Raw genomic sequence first — 12,656 nt, forward strand, 5'->3', positions numbered from 1 at the left:
GTCACCAATAGCATGCCACCGGCCAGCCACCAATAGCATGCATCCAACCTGACGGTCCCTTACAGCATGCCACCTGCCAGCCAGTCACTAATAGCATGCCACCAGCCTTCCATTCACCAATAGCATGCCACCTGCCTGATGGTCCCTGACAGCATACCGCCTGCCAGTCTGAAGGTCCACAGTAGCCACTCTCTAGCCCAAATTGCTGTGTACTAAATATATAAAGTGATTAGATTATGAATGAATGAATGAATGAATGAATGAATGAATGAATGAATGAATGAATGAATGAATGTTGGAAATCAGTTGTATGGCTACATTATGTGAAGCTATGATCTGAGTGCCACATAGGATGCACAGTAATCTCTCACCATCAGCCTATACACCATCAGCCTATAGGATGCACAGTAATCTCTCACCATCAGCCTATAGGATACACAGTAATCTCTCACCATCACTTTATAGCAAGCAAATTAATCCCTCTACATCATCCTATAGGATGCACCGGAATCTTTTTTTCTCATCATCAACCAATAGGATGCACAGTAATCTCTCTCCATCAGCCTACAGAATGCACATAAATCAGTTTATAGCATGCAAATGAATCCCTCTCCATTAGTCTATAGGGTGCACAGTAATCTCTTTCTCTTCATCAACCTATAGGAAGTGCAGTAATCTCTCCATCAACCTATAGGATGCACAGTAATCTCTCTCTCCATCAACCAGGCTATAATATGATAATATGCACAGTAATCTCTCTTCATCAGCCTATAGAATGCACAGTAATCTCTCCAACAGACTATAGGATGTATAGTAATCTCTCCATCATCCTATAGGATGCACAGTAATCTCTATCTTCATCTCCTTTCTCTCATCATCAACCAATAAGATTATCAGTAATCTCTCTCCATCAATCTACAGGATGCACAGTAATCTCTCTCCATCAGTCTATAGGATACACCATAATTTCTCTCCATCAGCCTATAGGATGCACAGTAATCTCTCTCCATCAGCCTCTAGGATGCACAGTAATCTCTCTCCAACAACCTATAGGATGTACAGTAATCTCTCCATCAGCCTATAGGATGCACAGTAATCTCTCTCCATCAGCATCTAGGATGCACAGTAATTTCTCTCCATCAGCCTAAAGGATGCACAGTAATTTCTTTCTCTCATCATCAACCTATAGGATACACAGTAATCTCTCTCCATCATCCTATAGGTTGCACAGTAATTTTTTCTCCATCAGCCTAAAGGATGCACAGTAATCTCTCTCCATCAGTCTATAGGATGCACAGTAATCTCTCTCCATCAGTCTATAGGATGCACAGTAATCTCTCTCCATCAGTCTATAGGTTGCACAGTAATTTTTTCTCCATCAGCCTAAAGGATGCACAGTAATCTCTCTCCATCAGTCTATAGGATGCACAGTAATCTCTCTCCATCAGTCTATAGGATGCACAGTAATCTCTCTCCATCAGTCTATAGGTTGCACAGTAATATTTTCTCCATCAGCCTAAAGGATGCACAGTAATCTCTCTCCATCAGTCTATAGGATGCACAGTAATCTCTCTCTATCAGTCTATAGGATGCACAGTAATCTCTCTCCATCAGTCTATAGGATGCACAGTAATCTCTCTCCATCAGTCTATAGGATGCGCCGTCATTTCTCTCCATCAGCCTATAGGATGCACAGTAATCTCTCTCTCCATCAGCCTATAATATGATAATATGCACAGTAATCTCTCTTCATCAGCCTATAGGATGCACAGTAATCTCTCCATCAACCAATAGAATGCACAGTAATCTCTCCAACAGACTATAGGATGCATAGTAATCTCTCCATCAACCTATAGGATGCACAGTAATCTCTATCTTCATTTCCTTTCTCTCATCATCAACCAATAAAATGAACAGTAATCTCTCTCCATCAATCTACAGGATGCACAGTAATCTCTCTCCATCGTCCTATAGGATGCATATTAATCTCTCCATCAGTCTAAAGGATGCACAGTAATTTCTCTCTCTCATCATCAACCTATAGGATGCACAGTAATCTCTCTCCATCATCCTATAGGTTGCACAGTAATCTCTCTCCATCATCCTATAGGTTGCACAGTAATTTTTTTCTCCATCAGCCTAAAGGATGCACAGTAATCTCTCTCCATCAGTCTATAGGATGCACAGTAATCTCTCTCATCATCATCCGATAGGATGCACAGTAATCTCTCTCCATCAGTCTATAGGATGCACAGTAATCTCTCTCATCATCATCCGATAGGATGCACAGTAATCTCTCTCCATCATCCTATAGGATGCACAGAAATGTCTCTCCATCAGCCTAAAGGATGAACAGTCCTCTCTGTCTCTCCGTCAACCTATAGGATGCACAGTAATCTCCTCCATCAGCCTATAGGATGCACAGTAATCTCTGTGTGTACATTTATAGGATGCACAGTTCTGTTTGTAGATGACAAAAACCAAAATTTACCCCATAAAGCAAGCACAAAGGGTCTGAGTCGCACAATAGAATCCACCTTGGTGATGTCAGGCATTTTGACTTCCACCAAAGTGCATTGGTTTGATATATAGGATGGGTTTTTCCTGGAGTACCAGCCAGTAGGAGGAGCTGTAGAATGTAAGTGGTGCGAAGTCTCCATTTCATTCTGCAGAGAAAGGGTTTTATAACACACCTATACACAGATATCCCCTCTGTACAGCACAGGAGGAGGTACAGGTCTGTCTCTGAGGCACATATACACAGATATCCCCTGTACAGCACAGGAGGAGGCACAGGTCTGTCTCTGAGGCACATATACACAGATATCCCCTCTGTACAGCACAGGAGGAGGTACAGGTCTGTCTCTGAGGCACCTATACACAGAAATCCCCTCTGTACAGCACAGGAGGAGGCACAGGTCTGTCTCTGAGGCACCTATACACAGATAGCCCCTCTGTACAGCACAGGAGGAGGCACAGGTCTGTCTCCGAGGCACCTATACACAGATAGCCCCTCTGTACAGCACAGGAGGAGGCACAGGTCTGTCTCTGAGGCACCTATACACAGATATCCCCTCTGTACAGCACAGGAGGAGGTACAGGTCTGTCTCTGAGGCACCTATACACAGATAGCCCCTCTGTACAGCACAGGAGGAGACACAGGTCTGTCTCTGAGGCACCTATACACAGATATCCCCTCTGTACAGCACAGGAGGAGGTACAGGTCTGTCTCTGAGGCACCTATACACAGATATCCCCTCTGTACAGCACAGGAGGAGGTACAGGTCTGTCTCTGAGGCACCTATACACAGATAGCCCCTCTGTACAGCACAGGAGGAGGCACAGGTCTGTCTCTGAGGCACCTATACACAGATATCCCCTCTGTACAGCACAGGAGGAGGTACAGGTCTGTCTCTGAGGCACCTATACACAGATAGCCCCTCTGTACAGCACAGGAGGAGGCACAGGTCTGTCTCTGAGGCACCTATACACAGATATCCCCTCTGTACAGCACAGGAGGAGGCACAGGTCTGTCTCTGAGGCACCTATACACAGATATCCCCACTGTACAGCACAGGAGGAGGCACAAGTCTGTCTCTGAGGCACCTATACACAGATAGCCCCTCTGTACAGCACAGGAGGAGGTACAGGTCTGTCTCTGAGGCACCTATACACAGATATCCCCTCTGTACAGCACAGGAGGAGGCACAAGTCTGTCTCTGAGGCACCTATACACAGATATCCCCTCTGTACAGCACAGGAGGAGGCACAAGTCTGTCTCTGAGGCACCTATACACAGATATCCCCTCTGTACAGCACAGGAAGAGGCACAAGTCTGTCTCTGAGGCAACTATACACAGATATCCCCTCTGTACAGCACAGGAGGAGGCACAGGTCTCTCAGTCTCTGGGGCACCTATACACATATACCCCCCTCTATACAGCACAGGGGGGGGGGCACAGGTCTCTCAGTCTCTGAGAGCACCTATACACAGATATCCCCTCTGAACAGCACAGTTGGAGGCACACGTCTGTCTCTGGGGCACCTATACACATATACCCCCCTCTGTACAGCTCATGGGGAGGCACAAGTCTCTCAGTCTCTGGGGCACCAATACACAGATACCTCCTCTGTACAGCACAGGAGGAGGCATAGGTCTCTCAGTCTTTGGGGCACTTCTACACAGATACCCCCCTCTGTAACAGCACAGGTCTCTCTCAGTCTCTGGCGCACCTATACATATACTCCTTCTGTACAGCACAGTTGGAGGCACAGGTTTGTCTCTGGGGCACCTATACACATATACTCCCTCTGTACAGCACAGGAGGAGGCACAGGTCTCTCAGTCTCTGGGGCACCTATACACATATACACCCCTCTGTACAGAACAGGAGGAGGCACAGGTCTCTTACTCTCTGTGTCACCTATACACAGATACCTCCTCTGTACAGCACAGGAGGAGGCACAGGTCTCTCTCAGTCTCTGGGGCACCTATACACATATACACCCCTCTGTACAGAACAGGAGGAGGCACAGGTCTCTTACTCTCTGTTTCACCTATACACAGATACCTCCTCTGTACAGCACAGGAGGAGGCACAGGTCTCTCAGTCTCTGGGGCACCTATACACATATACACCCCTCTGTACAGCACAAGAGGAGGCACAGGTCTCTCTCACTCTCTGGGGCACCTACACACAGATACCTCCTCTGTACAGCTCAGGTGGAGGCACAGGTCTCTCTCAGTCCTCCTGCTGCAGTAGTTGCTATAGGACCACCAGTAGAATGTCCTCTGTCTCCACCTGTTGCCCAGCTCTCCTGTACCCTCTCCCATCTCTTGCACAGTTCCTGGGTTTCCTGGGCTGGCACCAATGCCCCTCTCCCATGCACCACATGTGGCCACATCACCTTCCAGTCCATGCATTTCCCCCAGGCAGGTCCTAGGAGCAAAGTGGTCTCTCCCGGCCAGTGGGGGGTGCACACAGAGTCCCCCCCTCTCATCCCCCAGTCTCATCACTCCAGTGGGGGTAGGCAGCACTCTGTTCCTCACCTTCTCTGTCTCATCCTCTGCTGTATCTCCTTCCTTCTCTTAAGTCGTCTCCTTGTCTACTGCACACACCACCCTCAGCTATCCCAGCTCTATCCTCCTGCTGCCCCCTCCCATGCCGCGCTCCCATAGGCCGCCTGCCTTGCGATGTCACCGCCCCCACCCCGTGTGGTAATCACCCCACACGTGGATGGCAGTGCTGCTCGCCCCCCTCCTCGCTGCTGCGATTGGAGGCGGCGATGGGCCAATCGCAGAGCCGCTCCTGCATAATATGTAAATAGGGAGCGTGTTCCTGCCACAGATTAACCCTTCCTCTGCCGGAGAGACGCAACCTGTCAGCCAGCCTGCCCATCCTCCACCGGCCCCCCCACAGGTGCGCCACAATCCAGGAGCACAGCACCGGTCCCCTCTCAAGATGCAAAACATCCTACACTATCAATCCAGACCAATGCCCCACTTTGCTGGGGAAGGGTCAAGGGCCTATTGCACCTGTGTGGGGCAACCCAATAGCCAGAGGCCTGCGCAGAATGCAGAGCGTTGCTCCTTTTATTTATATTGCCACGGCCTGACTGGCAGCACCTGCAGGGCATTGCACTAACTCCTGCTTCTCTTCCCAGCAGGAGATACAGAGCATTGCATCTTTAACCCTTCCAGCCGCAGAGAGAGAGAGAGCACACACAGCTCACACAAGAGACATACCCAACGAGACAGACATAGCCGGCTATTGTGCCAAGGACATTGTGTTCTAGGGAAAGCACATGGGAGGGTGTGTGAGAGACAGCAATAGAGAGAGGAGGAGGAGGAGATAGTCAAGGGGAGATGCATCAAGCCTTGGAGAGAGAGATAAAGTGGTTTGTGTGGGCAGTGAGCACCTGGAGGTGGCGGGGGAGGAGAGCCGGGGGTATCCCCCAGGTGATGTAACCTGTGCTGCAGATAGCTGCGCTCTATCAGGTTACCACTCCTTACATAAAGGAATTCCGGGGAGGGGGGGCAGGGCCCGCGGAGCAATGATAGGGGCTTATATAAAGTGACATTATGTAAAGTGTGCAGGACAGTGGCCGGGGAGATAATGTGAGGACTATCTGTATCAGCTGTAAGCATCGCAGCAGAGCCCTCTCTTGTTACCGGCTGTGCACAGGTTCTGTGTCTCTGTGTCAGTCTGGCGGGTTATGTAATACAGGTGCACCCAACACGGGAACCCAGCATCTTTCTGTAACCGCCACAGGTACCAAGCCTCCCTATGTGCCCGTCACAGGTACCAAGCCTCTCTATGTGCCCGTCACAGGTACCAAGCCTCTCTATGTGCCCATCACATGTACCAAGCCTCCCTATGTGCCCGTCACAGGTACCAAGCCTCCCTATGTGCCCGTCACAGGTACCAAGCCTCTCTATGTGCCCGTCACAGGTACCAAGCCTCTCTATGTGCCCGTCACAGGTACCAAGCAACTGTAGGTGCCCGTCACAGGTACCAAGCCTCTCTATGTGCCCGTCACAGGTACCAAGCAACTGTAGGTGCCCGTCACAGGTACCAAGCCTCTCTATGTGCCCGTCACAGGTACCAAGCCTCTCTATGTGCCCATCACATGTACCAAGCCTCTCTATGTGCCCGTCACATGTACCAAGCATACCTATGTGCCCGTCACAGGTACCAAGCCTCTCTATGTGCCCGTCACAGGTACCAAGCAACTGTATGTGCCCGTCACAGGTACCAAGCAACTGTATGTGCCCGTCACAGGTACCAAGCCTCCCTATGTGCCCGTCACAGGTACCAAGCCTTTCTATGTGCCCATCACAGGTACCAAGCAACTGTAGGTGCCCATCACAGGTACCAAGCCTCCCTATGTGCCCGTCACAGATACCAAGCCTCTCTATGTGCCCGTCACAGGTAACAAGCCTCTCTATGTGCCCAGCACAGGTAACAAGCCTCTCTATGTGCCCGTCACTGGTACCAAGCCTCTCTATGTGCCCATCACATGTACCAAGCCTCTCTATGTGCCAGTCACATGTACCAAGCCTCTCTATGTGCCCGTCACAGGTACCAAGCCTCTCTATGTGCCCGTCACAGGTACCAAGCCTCTCTATGTGCCCGTCACAGGTACCAAGCCTCCCTATGTGCCCATCACAGGTAACAAGCCTCTCTATGTAACCGTCACAGGTACCAAGCCTCTCTATGTGCCCATCACAGGTAACAAGCCTCTCTATGTAACCGTCACAGGTACCAAGCCTCTCTATGTGCCCAGCACAGGTAACAAGTCTCCCTATGTGCCCAGCACAGGTAACAACCCTCCCCATGTGCCCGTCACAGGTAACAAGCCTCTCTATGTGCCCATCACATGTACCAAGCCTCCCCATGTGCCCGTCACAGGTAACAACCCTCCCCATGTGCCCGTCACAGGTAACAACCCTCCCCATGTGCCCAGCACAGGTAACAAGCCTCCCCATGTGCCCAGCACAGGTAACAAGCCTCCCCATGTGCCCGTCACAGGTAACAACCCTCCCCATGTGCCCGTCACAGGTAACAAGCCTCTCTATGTGCCCATCACATGTACCAAGCCTCCCCATGTGCCCGTCACAGGTAACAACCCTCCCCATGTGCCCGTCACAGGTAACAACCCTCCCCATGTGCCCAGCACAGGTAACAACCCTCCCCATGTGCCCAGCACAGGTAACAACCCTCCCCATGTGCCCGTCACAGGTAACAAGCCTCTCTATGTGCCCATCACATGTACCAAGCCTCCCCATGTGCCCGTCACAGGTAACAACCCTCCCCATGTGCCCGTCACAGGTAACAACCCTCCCCATGTGCCCAGCACAGGTAACAAGCCTCCCCATGTGCCCAGCACAGGTAACAACCCTCCCCATGTGCCCGTCACAGGTAACAAGCCTCTCTATGTGCCCAGCACAGGTAACAACCCTCCCCATGTGCCCGTCACAGGTAACAAGCCTCCCCATGTGCCCAGCACAGGTAACAAGCCTCCCCATGTGCCCAGCACAGGTAACAACCCTCCCCATGTGCCCGTCACAGGTAACAAGCCTCTCTATGTGCCCATCACATGTACCAAGCCTCCCCATGTGCCCGTCACAGGTTACAACCCTCCCCATGTGCCCGTCGCAGGTAACAAGCCTCTCTATGTGCCCATTACATGTACCAAGCCTCCCCATGTGCCCGTCACAGGTTACAACCCTCCCCATGTGCCCAGCACAGGTAACAAGCCTGCTAATGCACCCTGGAAATCAGCATCTCAGTACACTTAGGACTATAAATGAGCAGCAGCCAATCCCTCACACTACACGTCTTCACACACAAGACCGCTCACTGGTGCTGGATACCTGGTTAGTGTCTAGTTTCCCTTCATGGAGAGGACCTTTGCTGTGCGGTGCGCGATGACGTCATCGCGCACCTCACAACAAAGGTCCTCTCCATGAAGGGAAACTAGACGCTACGCGTTTGGTTCCCTTCAAAGCGGGGGGCACTGCGGGGGGCACAGTGTCGGATCTTGCCATGGTGCGCGCCCTCCGGACGGCGCCAGCGCCCTCTGGAAGGCGGCGCCCCAGGCAAAAGTCCTGCTTGCCCGTGGCAAGATCCGCCACTGTTTCCCACCACGATTCTTCCAATCGCAACAGCCCCTTTTGCACGGAAAATGAGGCCCCCATCCACTAGGGAGTTTTATCTCAGCCATGAGTTGGAGCAATTTTTCCTGCAATCTGGCCGGCAGCTTCCCGGGAGCCCTGCGATTGCGATTTGCTACTTGAGTATATTTTTTACATTATAAATATCATGGTCAGCCGGTGTGATCTGCGACTGCGGCGCAAGGCACATGGGAACGCGCCTTGCATGAAAAGGACATGCGATGAAACACTTTTCATGCAATCCGTCTCAGCAATTCGTCTCAATCGCATAAATAGAGCCCATATCGCACTAGTGGATGGGGGCCTTAACAGTGGCACTATTGCCCCTTCACAGCCGCTCACGTCTTAGGGGGTCATTCAGACCTGATCACATGCTAGTTTTTTTCGCTGCGCTGTGATCAGGTCAGAACTGCACATGCACCGCAATGCGCAGGCGCGTCGTACAGGTACAAAGCGGATCGTTGCTGTGCGATGTGTTTTACGAAGAATCCATTCGCACAGCCGATCGCAAGGAGATTGACAAGAAGAGGGCGTTTGTGGGTGGCAACTGACCGTTTTCAGGGAGTGGTTGGAAAAACGCAGGCGTGTCCAAGCGTTTGCAGGGTGGGAGTCTGTCGTCAGTTCCGGTCCCGGACAGGCTGAAGTGATCGCAGCGGCTGAGTAAGTTCTGGGCTACTCAGAAACTAAACAAATCTTTTTTGTACCGCCCGGCTGCACATGCGTTCACACACACTTGTAAAGCAAAAAAAAACCCTCTATGGGCGGCGACTATCTGATCGCAGCGCTTCAAAAAAAAACCCTAGCGAGTGATCAGGTCTGAATTAGGCCCATAATGTATACTGCTTAATATTTCACAATGATTAAGTTCTACTTCAGCATTCGGAGGCTCTGGACGCTGTAAACGTGGGTGGTATATAAATCCAGTCATCTTTTAAAGACCTAATTTAGGGGTAGATTTATAAAATTTTGGAGAGAGATAAAATGGAGAGAGGTAAGGTACCAGCCAATCAGCTCCTAGCTGTCATTTTTCAAACACAACCTGTAACATAGCAGTTATGAGCTGATTGGTTGGTACTTTATCTCTCTGTAACTGTCTCTCCAAGATTTGATAAATCTCGCCCTTTCTTTCTCTCCAAGATTTGATAAATCTCCTCCTTAAATAATCTGAAGCGGTGGGAGGGGTTGTCTGTTCCATTACTTGGCAGCAAACTTTTTATCTAGCAATTATACTTGGCACAGGGATCGATGTTCTTACCCTGTGCACCCAACAGATGGGTTTTAGTTCTCCCAGTAAATGGGTAACCTATAAAGCAGTCTGCCGCCGCGTACGCCAAGTCTTTACAAAAGAAAACTTTTTTTTTTTTTTTACAAGACTACAAACAGTTCATAAGTCCTGTTATTACCACACAGGAGAGAGGACCTATGCTGCGACACGGGCCTGGAGCTGCACCAAACCCCTTAGGTTACACATAGCAGGACAGAGCATAGAGCCTGATTGCATGCAATATCTATGTTGTGCACTGTGTAGCAATTTTTTGCACCTGCGTGTAAACTGCTCTGCGCGTGTGCCGCGAGGGTCTTGTGGCGGGGGTCGCGGTGAGGATTTAGGAAGTGACTGACAGTCAGGGAGCATTGATGGGAGGTAACGGGGGAGTGTCTGAAACGCAGGTGTGTCACGACCGTTTCGGGGCCGTGTCACAGCTTGCGAATCCCGTACGCAGTTGCAATGGCTCCGGCGTCTTAGTTGCTGCGGTCATACTGCGCGACCGGTTAGTCTGAAAGCCGATTATGGGCCGACGTGCGTCTCCGTACACAGGCGGCGGATCTGACGCTTCCATTTGGCGCCTCAATACAAATCCCGGCGCCTACGACATTTGCCTATTTTCACACACTAAGTGGCAGCTGCGTCGGCACATGCGTCCATCTCCGAATCTTACCCCCGGCCCATAATAACTGCGGTCAGACCCTAGGCGCAGGAGCGGGCGCCGCACGTGTGGGCGTCAGTGGGTGAGATGACTCATTGCACGTATTCCCAGAGCGACGCGGCTGTCTCACGTACTATCCGATGTACAGAAGCTAAGCAGAGATGACGATTCCTTTCCAGGCGACGTATTCGGCCTCATTATCTCGCACCCTTTGTGTAACACACTCTCACAGCACAAACGCAGGAGTGACCCCTCCAATTCTACTGCGCGATCCATAGAGTTTATGACACACAATGAATGCAGCAATCATGTAACACATCACCACAAAAGAGAGTTATATTAAACTCAGGCAGGCGTCACTATGAGCGAGACCATAGACGATGCGGCAGACATCTCCTGATTGGCCGATTTGACCGCCAGGGGTGGAAGCGCACGCTCAGAGACACGAGCCTGAGCTATGTTCCTGGCAAACCTCTCTCTCTCTCTCCTGCTCGCTGCACCCTCTCTCTGCCCCCTCTCTCTGCCCCAGGGGAAGAAGCTGGGTTATTGGGGCAGCTAGTAACATCGCAATCACACACACGCATAATAAAACACGGCCTACACATGCATGCATGTATGGGGACAGGCGCCGCGCGGCTGGTCTTCCGCGTGTCGTCCAAAAAGTCTGTCGTTCAGTAGGTCGGAAGATGACTAGCATGAATACATGGAGGGGGGGTGGTGGAGAGAGAGACAGAAAGCACACACAAGGGTGACATTTACTAAGCAGTGATAAGATCGGAGAAGTGAGCCAGTGGAGAAGTGGCCCATGGCAACCAATCAGCTCTGAAGTAACATCTATAATTTGCATACTATAAAATGATATAGAGCTGCTGATTGGTTGATGGGGCAATATCTCCACTGGCTCACTTCTCCGATCACTGCTTAGTAAATGTCCAGCCAGGTGTGAAATAAACAGAATATCATGATACAATAAAAGACTGTGGTGGTTCTGAGAGATAAGGGCGACCGAAACCAAGTACGCGGGCAATGGGTCGCTCATGGAGCAGGGGGCAGAATCAACCCAACCCCCCCCCCCCCCCCTCCTGCTCCTATTTTGATATACAGGTGCAACATCGATTATCTGGCATCTGATAGTCCAGAACCTCCTTTAATCCAGACACATCAGGTGCTGGGGGAGGAGAGATAGGCTGTGCGGGGGGGATCTAGGCTGCGGGAGGGCTCAGGCTGCAGGCGGAGTTAGGCTGTGGGGCGAGTTGGGCTGCGGAGGGGAGTGGTCTAATCAGGAAGCAGTGAAAAGAGTGGAGAAGTGAGCCATGGCAACCAATCAGCTGCTTCGTATCATTTTATAGAAAGCATTTGATAAATGTTACTTAAAAGCTGATTGGTTGTCATGGGCAACTTCTCCACTGGCTCACTTCTTCACTCCTTTCACTGTTTCATAAATGGACCTCTTTCTTAGGCTGCAGGAAGGCTCAGTTAGGCTGCGTGGGGGGGGGGGGGGGGGGGGGGGGGGGTGGGGTTAGGCTGCAGGGCAAGTTAGGATATGGGAGGGCTCAGGCTGCGGGGTAGAGTTAGGCTGCGGGGGAAGTCAGGATGCGGGGGGGGGAGTTAGGCTGCGGGCGGGAGTTAGGATGCGGGAGGGGAAAGTTAGGCTGCTGGGGGGGGGGGGGGGGTGAGTCAGGCTGCTCGGGGGAGGGGAGGGGGCTCAATTAGGCCACAGAGTAGAGTAAGACTACGGGGGGGAGTTAGGTTGCAGGAGGGCTCGGTTAGGCTGTGGGACGGAGTCAGGCCGCAGGAGGTTAAGGAATAGGCGCTAGGGGAGGAAGGGTAAGCCGTTGGGATGCCGCTGTACGTACCACCAGTAATCCGGTATATATATATATATATATATATATATATAGGTGACCATGTTATCCCTTTTACCTGGGACGCTCATGGATTACAGATTCATATATGAGTCCAAGGTTGAAAATGAAGCTCATATTTTATATTATATCAAAACTATTATTTAAGGCTTGGGTCGTGGTAAATTTTTCAGCTGTTGTCGATGGCCGGA

At 51.0% G+C, this 12,656-nt stretch overlaps 1 protein-coding gene across 4 annotated transcripts in view; it reads right to left on the reverse strand.

Annotated features, from left to right (window-relative positions):
- Positions 1-12,656, reverse strand: part of PER1 (period circadian regulator 1) — a 32,275-nt gene that overhangs the window by 16,090 nt on the left and 3,529 nt on the right. For 2 of the 4 annotated variants that reach the window (XM_063930879.1, XM_063930876.1), the window contains exon 1: positions 5,049-5,137. The exons of 1 other annotated variant lie outside the window; for it this stretch is intronic. The gene's annotated coding sequence lies outside the window, so the exon portion shown is untranslated. Of the gene's footprint in view, positions 1-4,906; positions 4,984-5,048; positions 5,138-12,656 lie in introns of those variants that run through there. One more of the 4 variants, XM_063930878.1, reaches the window with a different exon arrangement.

This window comes from Pseudophryne corroboree, chromosome 6 (genome assembly GCF_028390025.1).
Source record: "Pseudophryne corroboree isolate aPseCor3 chromosome 6, aPseCor3.hap2, whole genome shotgun sequence".
NCBI lineage: Eukaryota > Metazoa > Chordata > Amphibia > Anura > Myobatrachidae > Pseudophryne > Pseudophryne corroboree.